Below are 13410 nucleotides of genomic sequence, written 5' to 3'. Positions count from 1 at the left end.
CAGACTGACCCACCTCAGAATAACAAGAGTTAAAGGAAAACTTAATCAAATAAATCCATAATTCATTATTGCTGTAGCAAGCCAACCCAGAATTTTTTGAACAAGTGGGGAGTCCCATCTCTATCTTATTTTTCTCCTTCCCTAACCCATAAGCATTCTAATACTACCTATATTATATAAGGCCTTGTAACAGAATCTTTACAGCATTCCGCTAATATTTAAACAACATCCTTACCCTGCCTTCTATTCTAGGCTGAAACACGTTAGAAGTTTCTGCTATATGAAATCATACCATCTCAGCTAGTGAAAAATGAGCATGAGAAATAATGCAATATAGCACTTTAACCAGGAGGCAAGGTAAATTACCCAAATACCCTATTTTATGTTAGCCACATGATTTGAAGCTGAGAAGCCTTTACATTTTCTATAACACAAAACTCATTCTATCCCCTTGCCCCAAAGGTGCCATTAACCTCTACTGTCTGCAGTGGAGCTGGAGGAAATAAATGTCCTGTGACCTCTCAAACATATATACATATACCCTTCAAGATGTGTTGTCAGGATACAAGTTTTTAAAGTATTATTACGGAAAATATACACAAAAGTAGAGATGCTAGTATAATCAACTTTCTTGAACCCATTGCCCGGTTTCAGTAATGATTAACTCATTCTTGTTTCATTTTTAGCTCCATCCACTTCTACCCCCACCTTGCCACTAGATTATTTTGAAGCAAATCCCAGACATCAAATAATTTCATCCATAAATATTAGTGCATTTATCTCTTAAACCATAACCCACATCATTATTACATAATAAGATATACTTTGATCATATACAGGTACTTGTCCCATCAGTGCTAACTGCCTCTCCACTTCCCCTTTTTGAAAGCTACCCTTCTGTCTGGAATTTTCCTCTTTCCTTCTCTTCCTGTCCTGCCTGCCTTTTCAGTGTATGTGTTACTTCCTCAAAGAAGCTTTCTCTGACCAACCTAAACTCTTACATACATTCTCTCAACATACAATTAAAGAGGGAATTATTGAACTAATATCTTTCCCCATTCTTCCCCTCCCCTGCCACAAACTGTAAACTCCTTGAGGGCAGGAGGAACATGACCTCTGTCTTGTTCACTATCTTGTTCCCAGTTCTAAGCACAGAGAATAAGTAATTGTTAAAGTCGTGAAAATTATTCCACCTCAGACCCCCAAAGGCTGGAAAAAGTCCATCTACAGTAAATTGTTTGCAAATATGCCTGAATAATTTGTATAATCACTCTTCTTATAACCACACCCTTGGATATTCCCCCACAGACTCTGAACTTAGCTATGGGTATTAGCTATCTATTGCTATATAACAAGTCACTACTAAGTTAAAACAACTCCATTTTTATGGGTCAGGACCCCAGGCATAACTTAGGTAGGTTCCTCTGCTTCCAAGTTTTTCACAGGACTCCAGTGAAGGTGTGGGGCATGGCTGCTTTGTCACCTAGAGGCTCAGCTGGGGTTGAGTCTGCTTCCAAGTTCACTCACTCATGGTTTGTTGGCAGGATTCATTTCTTCAAGGAACTGTTGGGCTGAGGGTCTCAGTTCCTCACTGATTATTGGCTAGAGAACTCCCTCAGTTCCTTATCACACGAACTTCTCAATAGGGCAATTCACACATGGCAGCTTGCTTTACTGGAGCAAGCAGGCAGAAAGAGTCAAAGAGAGTGTCACGGTCTTTTACAACCTAATCTTGAAAGTGAAAGCCTATCACTTTTCCTGAATTCTATTCATTAGCAGCAAGTCCTAAACTCCATCTCTCATGCAAGGAAAGGAGAATACACAAAGACATGAATATCAGGAGGTAGGAATTCATGGGAGCCACATCATGTGACTCGCTTTAGCCATTGAGAGAATAATAAACTTGCCATTGCAAAGATTTCCAAAGAGCATGCTCAGTGGAGTTCCTTTCTTTCTGTGCTCGGAACCCTGAGAGCACCAGATGTACAAGACCGATGGAGGATGAAATGCCTTATGGAGGAAAAGGAAGGTGCCCCATTCGACAAACAGCCAATCTCTAGCCAATCAATGGTCTACCAACCACAAGAACTATCAGTGAGGCCCTGCTAGACCATCCTAGACCCACTAGCTGATCATAGAAGCATGAGAAAGTCCAGCAGAAATCCACTGAGCTAGTTATGACCTGAACAGCCACCAGGACACTCTACAGAATCAGGAGCTGCATAAAGCAGTTGCTGTAAAAACCTGCTGTTTTGGACAGTCTCTTACAGAGTAAAAGCTAACTGACACACCCACTGATCTTCTCTTGTTGTAAGCAAAGTAATTGAGGATTCAAGAGGCTAAGTGACTTGCTTATGTCACAGTGCAGCAGGCATAGTGGGAAAAGTTCTCTAGGACCTGGCATCAGAAAAATGCAGATGGCTCAAGTCTAAGCTCTGCTGTTTCCTGGCTGGGAGACCTTGGCAGATCCCTTATGCTTTCTGGGCGTCAGTTTCTTTATCAACAAAGCAAAATAGAAAGTTTCCCAGAACATCTTTTTTACACACAAAGCTCTGACTTGTCCGTTTGGGTATGGATGGAGCTAAGGTTAAAATCCTTTTGGTCTGGGGCCACCTGGGTGGCTCAGTGGGTTAAAGCCTCTGCCTTCGGCTCAGGTCATGATCCCAGGGTGCTGGGATCGAGCCCCACATCTGGCTCTCTGCCCCGCAGGGAGCCTGCTTACCTTCCTCTCTCTCTGCCTGCCTCTCTGCCTACTTGTGATCTCTATCAAATAAATAAACAAAAGTCTTTAAAAAAAAATCCTTTTGATCCAGATGTCATTTGTGAATGATCAGATCCTGCCTTCCTATTCTATTGCACGTATTTGTCCAATGCTACTGTAAGATATGTCTATGTACACCAACAATTCTGAACACTTTGATAGATCAAGCCATTACAAATCAGTTATGTTTCGGTTGCCTGATTGAACTGAGCAACTAATTGCATCATGGTTATAAATAAACTGCTAGTAATTGGTCAATTTGTCATATTAAAGCAATTAAAATGATGAAGTAGTTGGAGAAGCTTCCAAATGAGGAGCAAGTAAATGAGGAGTCTTCTGTGGGGAGGGAGGACCCAACACCTCTGTGGTATTGTCACGGGCACAAGTAAAACCCTCGTCATCGTCTTTAATGTAAAGGAAAGAAGGGCAGCTTTAGAATCAGGCAGAATGGAATCAAAGCTCAGCTCCAATACCACCTAGCAGGGTGATCTTGGGCAAGTTACTTGGCCTCGTTTCTTAAATGAGAATTAAAATTCCTATCTCATACACTTGCAGTGAACACTAAACATGACCGCGGTATGTCAAGAGCCTAGCACTGTATCTGGCACATTGCAGATCCTTGAGAAGTGTTAGTATTCCACTTCCAAGCACCCCATATGCCTTCCCTGTCTACAGACTCTCTATGCTCCAATCCTTCCTTCACAATGCTAAGAAGAGAACGCTCTAAAATCTGTATCATGCTTAGCCTTAAAAACTTTTAACACTTCTCACTGCCTACTGAAAACGAATTCACACTCCTTTGTAGGCTATGCAAAGCCCTCCCAATGTCTTCTCCAGCTACTCTTCTTCATGCCTCCATATCTGTACCCCACTGGATTATTTGTTTGGTTTCTAGACCAAGGTTCAAGGCCAATAACCTCTCCTGGATGCCTTTGCGTCTTCTCTCCTTCTTCCCTCATCCTCTCCTTCATCTCAAAATGCCTAACTTCATTTTTGCATGCAATTTCTGCTTTTCCTTCCAGTTCTAGCTCAAATGGTACTTGGAGCCTTTTCTTAGTTGCCACTCTTCTCCACATTCAAGGACATGCTGTGCCTTCCACTTGATAACTCAAGTAGTGAAGCAGGTATTGTGTATTTCCAGTGCCTGACATTAGGTGGGTACTAGGAGGCTCTCAACAAATATTTTGGAATAGATACATTAAAATATTTAGGGCTAAAAATTCATAAATAATGTGGAAAAGCAAAACATCTGTTTTTCAAAGCTTAAGCCCCCAGAACTAAAATATTCCTTTGGTGCCTTGGAAATTAAAAAGAAACCTTACTTAAATAAACACGCTTGTAATCTCATTGAATGTCTTACTTCTGTAGGTGACCCAGCCTACGACAACTATAGGCTCAAAAAGGCATTTTAGACATTGCAAGAATGACAGGCCCATAACAGAGAAATATTCATGGTCCCTCCCTAATGTTCTGATATGGCCCCATGAAGGGCAGCTTTCCCACAAAGTATCCCATTGCGTAATCACCAGAGGCAAGACAGAAAAACAGACCCAATGTTTTGGACCCTGAGCTGATCCAGAATAGAGTTTCTTGTATTTTTACAGTGGTGGAAGTAGTTATTATTGGTGGATTGCCTTCATATGTTTTTCAAAATTCACCATTTTATTCCTCAGTTTTTCTTAGAGAGGGATGCACCAGTTTTGTGCCACTTTTTGAAAAAGTCCATTAAAGAAATATTTTTATGTATAAAAAACTTTAGTGGAAAAATCAACCTCCAGAGTAGGTTTTGAACATAAAGAGTGAGAGCAAAAAGGCCAGTCATTACTGTGTCAAGCAATCAGCCTCCTGGGGACCTCAGTAAACACCCTCAGTGTTCAAGGCCAATAACCACTGAACTTTTCTTGAGTGATGTGATGTGACACTAATAGAAGTAAGATCTGGGTTAATTTTGTGCTCCACACAACAAACCCTGTTCTTTATGTGCTGACAGTCCACACTTACTTCTAGAAGCAATGGACTTATCCTAATACTGAAAGAAGACACTCTGACTTCTTTAAATGATAGAATAACACACACATTCTGCCATTTCCATTTTTAAAAAAATATTTTTCCTTGATGATTAACAATTAAAATAATCAGCTTTAATTAGCTTATTTCAGGAAGCAGCTAAAGGCTGAAATGACAGTGAAAAGTGATCTGGAATACAATGAATGACTCATGGTTTATAAAGGAGGCAGCCAAGGTGCCTCTCATAACCTGTGCAAATGCTGGGAAGTGGTCAGCCCTCTGTCCACACCCAGGACCCCAAGCATTTAGGCAGTGCCCAATGTACAAAGCTTATCCCCTCCACACTTAGCTACTGAGTGTCTTCTGTGTGTCAGGCTCTGGGTTGGATGCTAGAGATCACTTAGAGGGGAGCTAGAAACCAAACCATAAGAGTATAGAAGATAATGGCTTTGATTCAGGGCTTTAAACAAAGCAAACTCCAAGATTAAGAAAGAAACAGATAAGTCTGCCATCAAAAAGTATTTCACAAAACCAGTGAGTTAGCACTGACAATGCAGACCAGCTGGAATGATGTATTATGGGAGAGGGACCAGCATGCATGCCAGCAAGAAAGGCAAAGGGCTATTCTGGAAGTCTGTCTTGCTTGAAAGTAACGTGGGCTGAAGGAGCGATCAGATGAGAGGAGGGACTGGTAGGCAGCAGCCAAATGATGATAAGCCCAACAAAGTTTAGATTTTGTCCTCTAAACCAGCAGGGTTTTTTAAATTTTTTATTTTTTAATTAAAATATAATGTATTATTCACCCCAGGGGTACAGGTCTGTGAATGGCCAGGTTTACACACTTCACAGCACTCACCATAGCACATACCTTCCCCAATGTCTATAACTCCACCCCCCTCTCCCTTCCCCCCTCCCCCCAGCAACACTCAGTTTGTTTTGCGAGATAAACCAGTAGTGTTTGAACCCCTTGAAGCTAGAGGCACTTTGTCCATTGGAAACATTTACCAGAAAGCATAAATGAAAAAGATTTGCGAAGTCCGGCTGCTCCTGTTGGGGAGAATACATGCTGGTGGGAATGCTAGAACTCCGTTTGTTTGCAAACCCACAACACCCAAACCAAACCACTGCTTCAGGCAGGGCTAGTTGTGGTCAGCAGCATCTAACATGGCTCCCAGGGATCACCACCTCCTGATCTTCACAGCCTGTATAGCTCCCTCCCTTGAGTACACACTGGATTTAGCAACTCCAGAAGCAGGGATGGAGTCACTTCTAAGATTAGGTTGCAAAGACTGTGACTTCTGTTGCTTTCATCTCTCTCTCCCTCACTCTCTGTGATCTCACTCTAAGGGAGCCAACTGCCATATTGTGAGTGGTCCTCTGGAGAAGCCCACATAGGAAGAAACTGGTATCTCTGGCCACCAGCCAGTAAGGACGCAAAGACTGCCAGCAATCACATGAGTAAGCTTGGAAGCAAATCCTCCCAGTTGAATCCTCAGATGAAACCACAATTCTAGCCAACACCTTGACTGGAGCCTTGTAAGAGACCTTGAGCCAGCTAAGCTTACACCCAGACCGCTGAACCGCAGAAATTGTGAGATAATATTTAAGCCTCTGCATTGTGGGGCCACTTGTTATACAGCAAGAGATAACTAGTACAGGCACCATGGTGGAATTCTGAGCACAGAGTGAAGGATCAACTGTGCATTTTACACTTGATCTTAGCCAAAAGGCCGAGAAGCAATCAAATGTGCATTTTAAATGCTAACTCGGGAATGAGCTAGCAGGAGACATTTACTGGGACAAGACCTGATAAGGCAGTGGCTGGCCCAGGAGGAAGATGAAGAAGGCCTGAGCAGTGGCAGGGAGAGGGGAGGGAAGGGCGGGAAGAGGGAAGGAGTAACCCCTGAAGAGGTAAAATTAATAAAACTTGAGGTTATTTGGTTGTGGGAATAAAGGAGTTTCAGGGACAATGCTGGTCATCAGTTAGGGAGCAAAGAGGAAGGAATGTTTAGAGAGGAAGGGAAAAAGTTTAACTTGGAATGTGTGGAGATCAAAGTAGCTGAGAGTCATCTTTTTGGGAACACTGTTACTTGGAGGCATGGTACAAAGAAGTCTGAAATAGGGTGCTCTACATGAGAAAATGTCCTTACACATCAGGGAGCTGTCCTCACAGACGCTGCGAACTCCAGTGCCTTTGTGGGATAGGGAAAGAACACAACAGAGAGAAGAGTCCTGGGTATGAAGTAATAGGGAGCGGTGGAGACTATGTTAAAATGAAAGGTTCCTACCTTCCTTAAACTATCAAAGCCAAACATGTTTGAAACACTGCTGTCTGCAGGGCTGAACTCCACTTCAAGAGAAGCTGGACTTAACAGCATTCCTGAGGAAGACGTCACAACAGAGTAAAAAGGGTGTGAGTTTTGGAGTCAGGCAGCACTAAGTTCAAATCTTGCCTCCACCACTTACTCACCAGGGTCCCTGGGCACGTTACTTATCCTCTCAGCTGGCATTCCCTCAGCTGCACACAGGGTTAAGAACACCAATTTTAATGGAATTGTTGTGATTAAGCGAGGTAATGATTTTTAACGCAAAGGAAAGCTCCTGGCACAAAATAACTACTTTCAGAAGTCGTAGCTAACATTATGATTGTGTTATAATAATGGCCATTACCTCCCCATGAAGGCCACTTCAACATACCGTGGATTGCCCCCACCATTCAGTGTAGAGAGCACAAAAGTCATCACACAGTGCCCATCACTGTGGAGCTCCCACAGTAATGTGGGATGTCACAGAGCTCCCAGTACAGGAGGGTGAGTGAGAGTGTGTGTGTGTGTGTGTCTGTGGGTGTGTGTCTGTGTGTGTTGCAAGTACCATAAGTAATGGAAAGTTGAATTTCAGGAGGTACGTGGTACAAGAAGGAAACCCAGGAAACCAAGGAATATCCAGGCCTCCAGGAACTGGGATTTCAACCAAAGCAGCCCTCAGACAATGGCAGTAGGAGCTGACAGAGCTTCACACTGGTGTTTCAGAAATAGGGCTCCGCATGTGTTGATGCTCCCGTCACCAATATATTTATTCTTTCTACCTTTTCTCTTTTCCACCTGATAGCTTCTCTTCTCTCGTAGTATCTGACTAACTTTGACCCCTTATAGTCCTAACCCCACCTATTCTTTTCCTTTGTAAAGAAAAGAGTATCCTTTTCTAATTCAGTTAGAATTATCCTTTCTAATTCAGTTAGAATTAGATAGGTTATCTAGTTCTATCCTACCTAATTCTATATTAGATAGGATATCCTTTCTAATTCAGTTCCTGAGAGGACCTACCTTCTCCTTTTCCCCTGGGGTTTAAACTGAGAATGAGGATCTGTTTCAAAGACCATCTTAATAGCCATCCCCAGCTGAAGGAAGAGAGGGGGAAGTCACATGATGTAAAAAAACACCTAAATTTTGACAGGACCCATGGGTGGACCACTTCCCGTAGAAGGGACTGAGGGCATGGAGAAACCACAATTGACATGCCCAATATAGTATGAGCTTGTGTCCAGCACAGACCAGGAGGCTGGATGGCAGGGCAGATTAAAAAAAAAAAAAAAAAAAAAAAAAGATACTGTTATTTTAGAAGTCAGTCTGAGAATATTATTCAGCCATAAAAACGAAAGAAATCCTGTGACAACATGTATGGACCTTGAGGGTATTATGCTGAAACATACCAGTGAAATAAACCAGACTAAAAAAGACAAATACTGTACGATCTCACTTATACCTGGAATCTAAAACAAAACACACACACACACACACACACACACCCCTGAACTCATAGATGCAGAGAACATATTGGTGGTTGCCAGGAGTGTGAAGTGGGGTGGGGGAAGAAATGAGTGAAGGTGGTCAAAGGATACAAATTTCTAGGTATTGGATAAGTAGGTCCTGGGGCTGTAAGGTATGACATGGTGATTATAGTTAATAATACTGTTTTGTATATTTGAAAGTTGCTAAGGTAGTAAATATTAAAAATTCACCTCATAAAATAATTGGTAACTATATGTGTTAATGGGTGTAAACTAGATTTATTGTGATCATTTCACAGGATATATAAATATGAAATTATTTGGTTATACATCCGGAACTAATATAATGTTATATGTCAATTATATCTCAAAAATAGTATTGGGGCACCTGGGTGGCTCAGTCTTTGCCTCTGGTTGTGATCCCAGGGACCGGTGATTGAGTCCCATATCAAGCTTCATTTCCCTCGGGCACTCCTCTCTGCTTGCGCTGTCTCCTGCGTGCTCCTGTTCTCTCTCTCCATCAAATAAATAAAATAAAATTTAAAAATAGTCTGTATGAAATTAGTTGCCTGAAGATGTCACGTAGCATTACAACACTGGAAGTTTTTTCCAGGAGTCCCACTTTTTTCCCCTCTGTCAATGGATCAGGTACAAAGAACTTACCAATGCGGTTAGCTCCAAGTATAGTGTCAGTGGTGGCTGCATTTCAGTTCTTTATATAGCTGTTTGGAAAATGAACCTACGCTCTGCTCCAATGTCAAGGGCAAGGATAAGGCTTGTTTTCTCTCTCATTCCTGTTACTCATTCCTGCTTAGCCTGAGTGTAGAATCTGGGACATTACTCTGTCTTCAGTCTTGAGCAGAGCTCATCCAGGATGAAATAAGGGTAGGATCAAGTCTTTGCCCTCACTGGCAGCTGGCTTTTCCCAGGGAGCTGCTGTCCCCCAGGGTGTTCATTCTCTACTTCCCAAAGAGAGGGCCAAGCCCCAGTAGCAGCTGTTGTGATTTCCAGAAAGCACAGAACTGGGGTGTCCCTACCCTTCTCGCGTCTCCCATGGGGGTCCATCTAAAGCCAAATGAGCCTATTTGGAAGCTGACAGGGTGAATATCTTAGAAGGTGACTGAGTGTAGAAATGTATAGATTCAGAGATTGACAGAATTAGTTAAGTAAAACATCCCTTTTATTACTTAGGAAAGTGGAGGCATAGAAAAGTGACAATGTGACTTGCCCAAGGGCATAAAACCACTCATTCCACAATCTATTCCTGTTGGAGAAGGAAATAGAAGCCATATATTTCCAAAGGCCCCTGCTCTTCCTTCTACCTTAGAGCTGTGAAGACAAATTGGCTTCTCCTTTGATGCAGTTAAAATGATTACTCCTTTTTGTTTTCTACCCACTGTTAGTTTTTAGGATGTTTTCTTACTGTGTTATTACAGATAAGGACCCGGCAATGCCCAAACCCTGCTTTGCTAGCTACTTCCCTCTCCTCTCCCTACCAGGCTCCAAGGAAGCTAGGCACAATAAATAATTACAGATCTGAAACAAAATACCTCTTTATTAACATGGTCCAGGCATCCATACCCCAATGTAGAGCTCTCTGGTAAAAAAGTAAGTGAGGCCTTCTTCTTCTTGGGATTTCTCTGCCCTCTAATTGTCTGCAAAGATGAGGAAGTCAAAGAAACAGGGAACTATATGGCCAGGTTTGCACAATAGGCCTTGGCTGATTTATTCACCCAAATGCATGGTAGGAGGAAAGCAGAAGAGAAGAAATGGGAAGGCTGCTTAATAAAATCTTTTTTAAAAAAATTAAGATCTTATGTGAGCAAAAAGGGAGAAAAATGCATGTACTCGTCACTGTTTTTAATTCTAGAAAATGTAAGACTAGTTCAAAGAAGTAAAACTATTTTTTTTTTCATTTTTATCTATTTATTTGACAGAGAAAGAGACAGCAAGAGAAAGAACACAAGCAGGGGGAGAGGGAAGGGGAGAAGCAGACTCTGTGCTGGACAGGGGACCTGATGCAGGGCTCAATCCCAGGCACCTGGGATCATGACCTGAACTGAAGGCAGACACTTAACAACTGAGCCACCCAGGTGCCCCAGAGTAAAACTAATATAGCACATCACATTAACAGAAAAATGGAAATAGATATACATGTTTTATCCAAAGAGATTTTAATAAGTTGTTGGCTAGAATTCTTTTCCTGATGAGAACTTTGAAAATCAGGTGTTGATAATTCAGAGATTGCTTTTTGTCATATGGAATTTAGTTCAGTAATCCATCAGAAGTGTAGATTCTTGGACATCATTGTTTAAAAGAATTTCTCTTATATGAGAATATAGCCTTTACTCAAGGATGTGGAGGAAGGGGGACTGGTGAGAAGAAAAATATCTGCACCTCGGGGCAGGGATGCTTATTATTTACAGACTGTGGCACTAAGGAATCTAAGATCCAAGGAGAGACCAATTCAAGAGGCTCACCTGTGCAAAATAACTTAGCAATGCCCAAGAAAAGGGAGTAGGAACAAAGGCTTCTGATGACTTAATGATACACTTCTTAAAAAATTCTTTTCTTAATTTTGTTAAGTTAGGTGTCTACCTTCAGCTCAGGTCATGATCCCAAGACATGGGACCAGTCCCCGCATTACACTCCCTGCTTAGTGGGGAGCCTGCTTCTCCCTCTCCCTCTGCCTCTCCCCCTGCTTGTGTTCTCTCTGGCTGTCTCTCAAATAAAATCTTTTAAAAATTTTTTTTCTTGCTTATTTTGCTTTGAGCTTCCACCAAACTATTTTTTTTAATTTTTTTATTTTTTATAAACATATATTTTTATCCCCAGGGGTACAGGTCTGTGAATCACCAGGTTTACACACTTCACAGCACTCACCAAAGCACATACCCTCCCCAATGTCCATAATCCCACCCCCTTCTCCCAAACCCCCTCCCCCCAGCAACCCTCAGTTTGTTTTGTGAGATTAAGAGTCACTTATGGTTTGTCTCCCTCCCAATTCCATCTTGTTTCATTGATTCTTCTCCTACCCACTTAAGCCCCCATGTTGCATCACCACTTCCTCATATCAGGGAGCTCACATGATAGTTGTCTTTCTCTGCTTGACTTATTTCGCTAAGCATGATATGCTCTAGTTCCATCCATGTTGTCGCAAATGGCAAGATTTCATTTCTTTTGATGGCTGCATAGTATTTCATTGTGTATATATACCACATCTTCTTGATCCATTCATCTGTTGATGGACATCTAGGTTCTTTCCATAGTTTGGCTATTGTGGACATTGCTGCTATAAATATTCGGGTGCAAGTGCCCCTTTGGATCACTACGTTTGTATCCAGAAAAGACCTCGAATAGCCAAAGGGATATTGAAAAAGAAAGCCAAAGTTGGTGGCATCACAATTCCGGACTTCAAGCTCTATTACAAAGCTGTCATCATCAAGACAGCATGGTACTGGCACAAAAACAGACACATACATCAATGGAACAGAATAGAGAGCCCAGAAATAGACCCTCAACTCTACAGTCAACTAATCTTCGACAAAGCAGGAAAGAATGTCCAATGGAAAAAAGACAGCCTCTTCAATAAATGGTGTTGGGAAAATTGGACAGCCACATGCAGAAAAATGAAATTGGACCATTTCCTTACACCACACATGAAAATAGACTCAAAATGGATGAAGGACCTCAATGTGAGAAAGGAATCCATCAAAATCCTTGAGGAGAACACAGGCAGCAACCTCTTCGACCTCAGCCGCAGCAACATCTTCCTAGGAACATCACCAGAGGCAAGGGAAGCAAGGGCAAAAATGAACTATTGGGATTTCATCAAGATCAAAAGCTTTTGCACAGCAAAGGAAACAGTTAACAAAACCAAAAGACAACTGACAGAATGGGAGAAGATATTTGCAAACGACATATCAGATAAAGGACTAGTGTCCAAAATCTATAAAGAACTTAGCAAACTCAACACCCAAAGAACAAATAATCCAATCAAGAAATGGGCAGAGGACATGAACAGACATTTCTGCAAAGAAGACATCCAGATGGCCAATAGACACATGAAAAAGTGCTCCATATCACTCGGCATCAGGGAAATACAAATCAAAACCACAATGAGATATCACCTCACACCAGTCAGAATGGCTAAAATAAACAAGTCAGGAAATGACAGATGCTGGCGAGGATGCGGAGAAAGGGGAACCCTCCTACACTGTTGGTGGGAATGCAAGCTGGTGCAGCTACTCTGGAAAACAGCATGGAGGTTCCTCAAAATGTTGAAAATAGAACTGCCCTATGACCCAGCAATTGCACTACTGGGTATTTACCCTAAAGATACAAACTATTTTTTTAAAAGATTTATTTATTTATGGGCACCTGGGTGGCTCAGTGGGTTGGGCCTCTGCCTTTGGCTCAGGTTATGCTCTCAGGGTCCTGGGATCGAGACCTGCATCAGGCTCTCTGCTCAGTGGGGAGCCCGCTTCTCCCTTTCTCTCTCTGTCTGCCTCTCTGCCTACTCATGATCTCTCTCTGTGTGTCAAATAAAATAAAATCTTTAAAAAAATATATGTATTTATTTATTTTAGAGAGTGGAGTGGGGGGGAGAGAGTGCACATGTTGGGGTTGGGGAGGGGTGAGGCAGAGGTAGAGAGAGTCCCAAGCAGACCCCATGCTGAGCTGGGAGCTGGGGAGGGACTCCATTCCACAACTCTGAGGCACACTGAGCCAAACCCAAGAGTCAGAGGCTCACCTGACTGCCAGCAGGTGCCGGCCTCCAAACTATTTTTAACTTCAGCTATTCCAAATAGGAAACTAAGGCTACAATAGCTATGTTGGATTTCCAGTCTAAATA

This window comes from Mustela nigripes, chromosome 2, assembly GCF_022355385.1.
Source record: "Mustela nigripes isolate SB6536 chromosome 2, MUSNIG.SB6536, whole genome shotgun sequence".
Taxonomy (NCBI): domain Eukaryota; kingdom Metazoa; phylum Chordata; class Mammalia; order Carnivora; family Mustelidae; genus Mustela; species Mustela nigripes.
The sequence above is the reverse complement of the archived record's forward strand: the minus strand, read 5'-3'. Positions refer to the sequence as shown.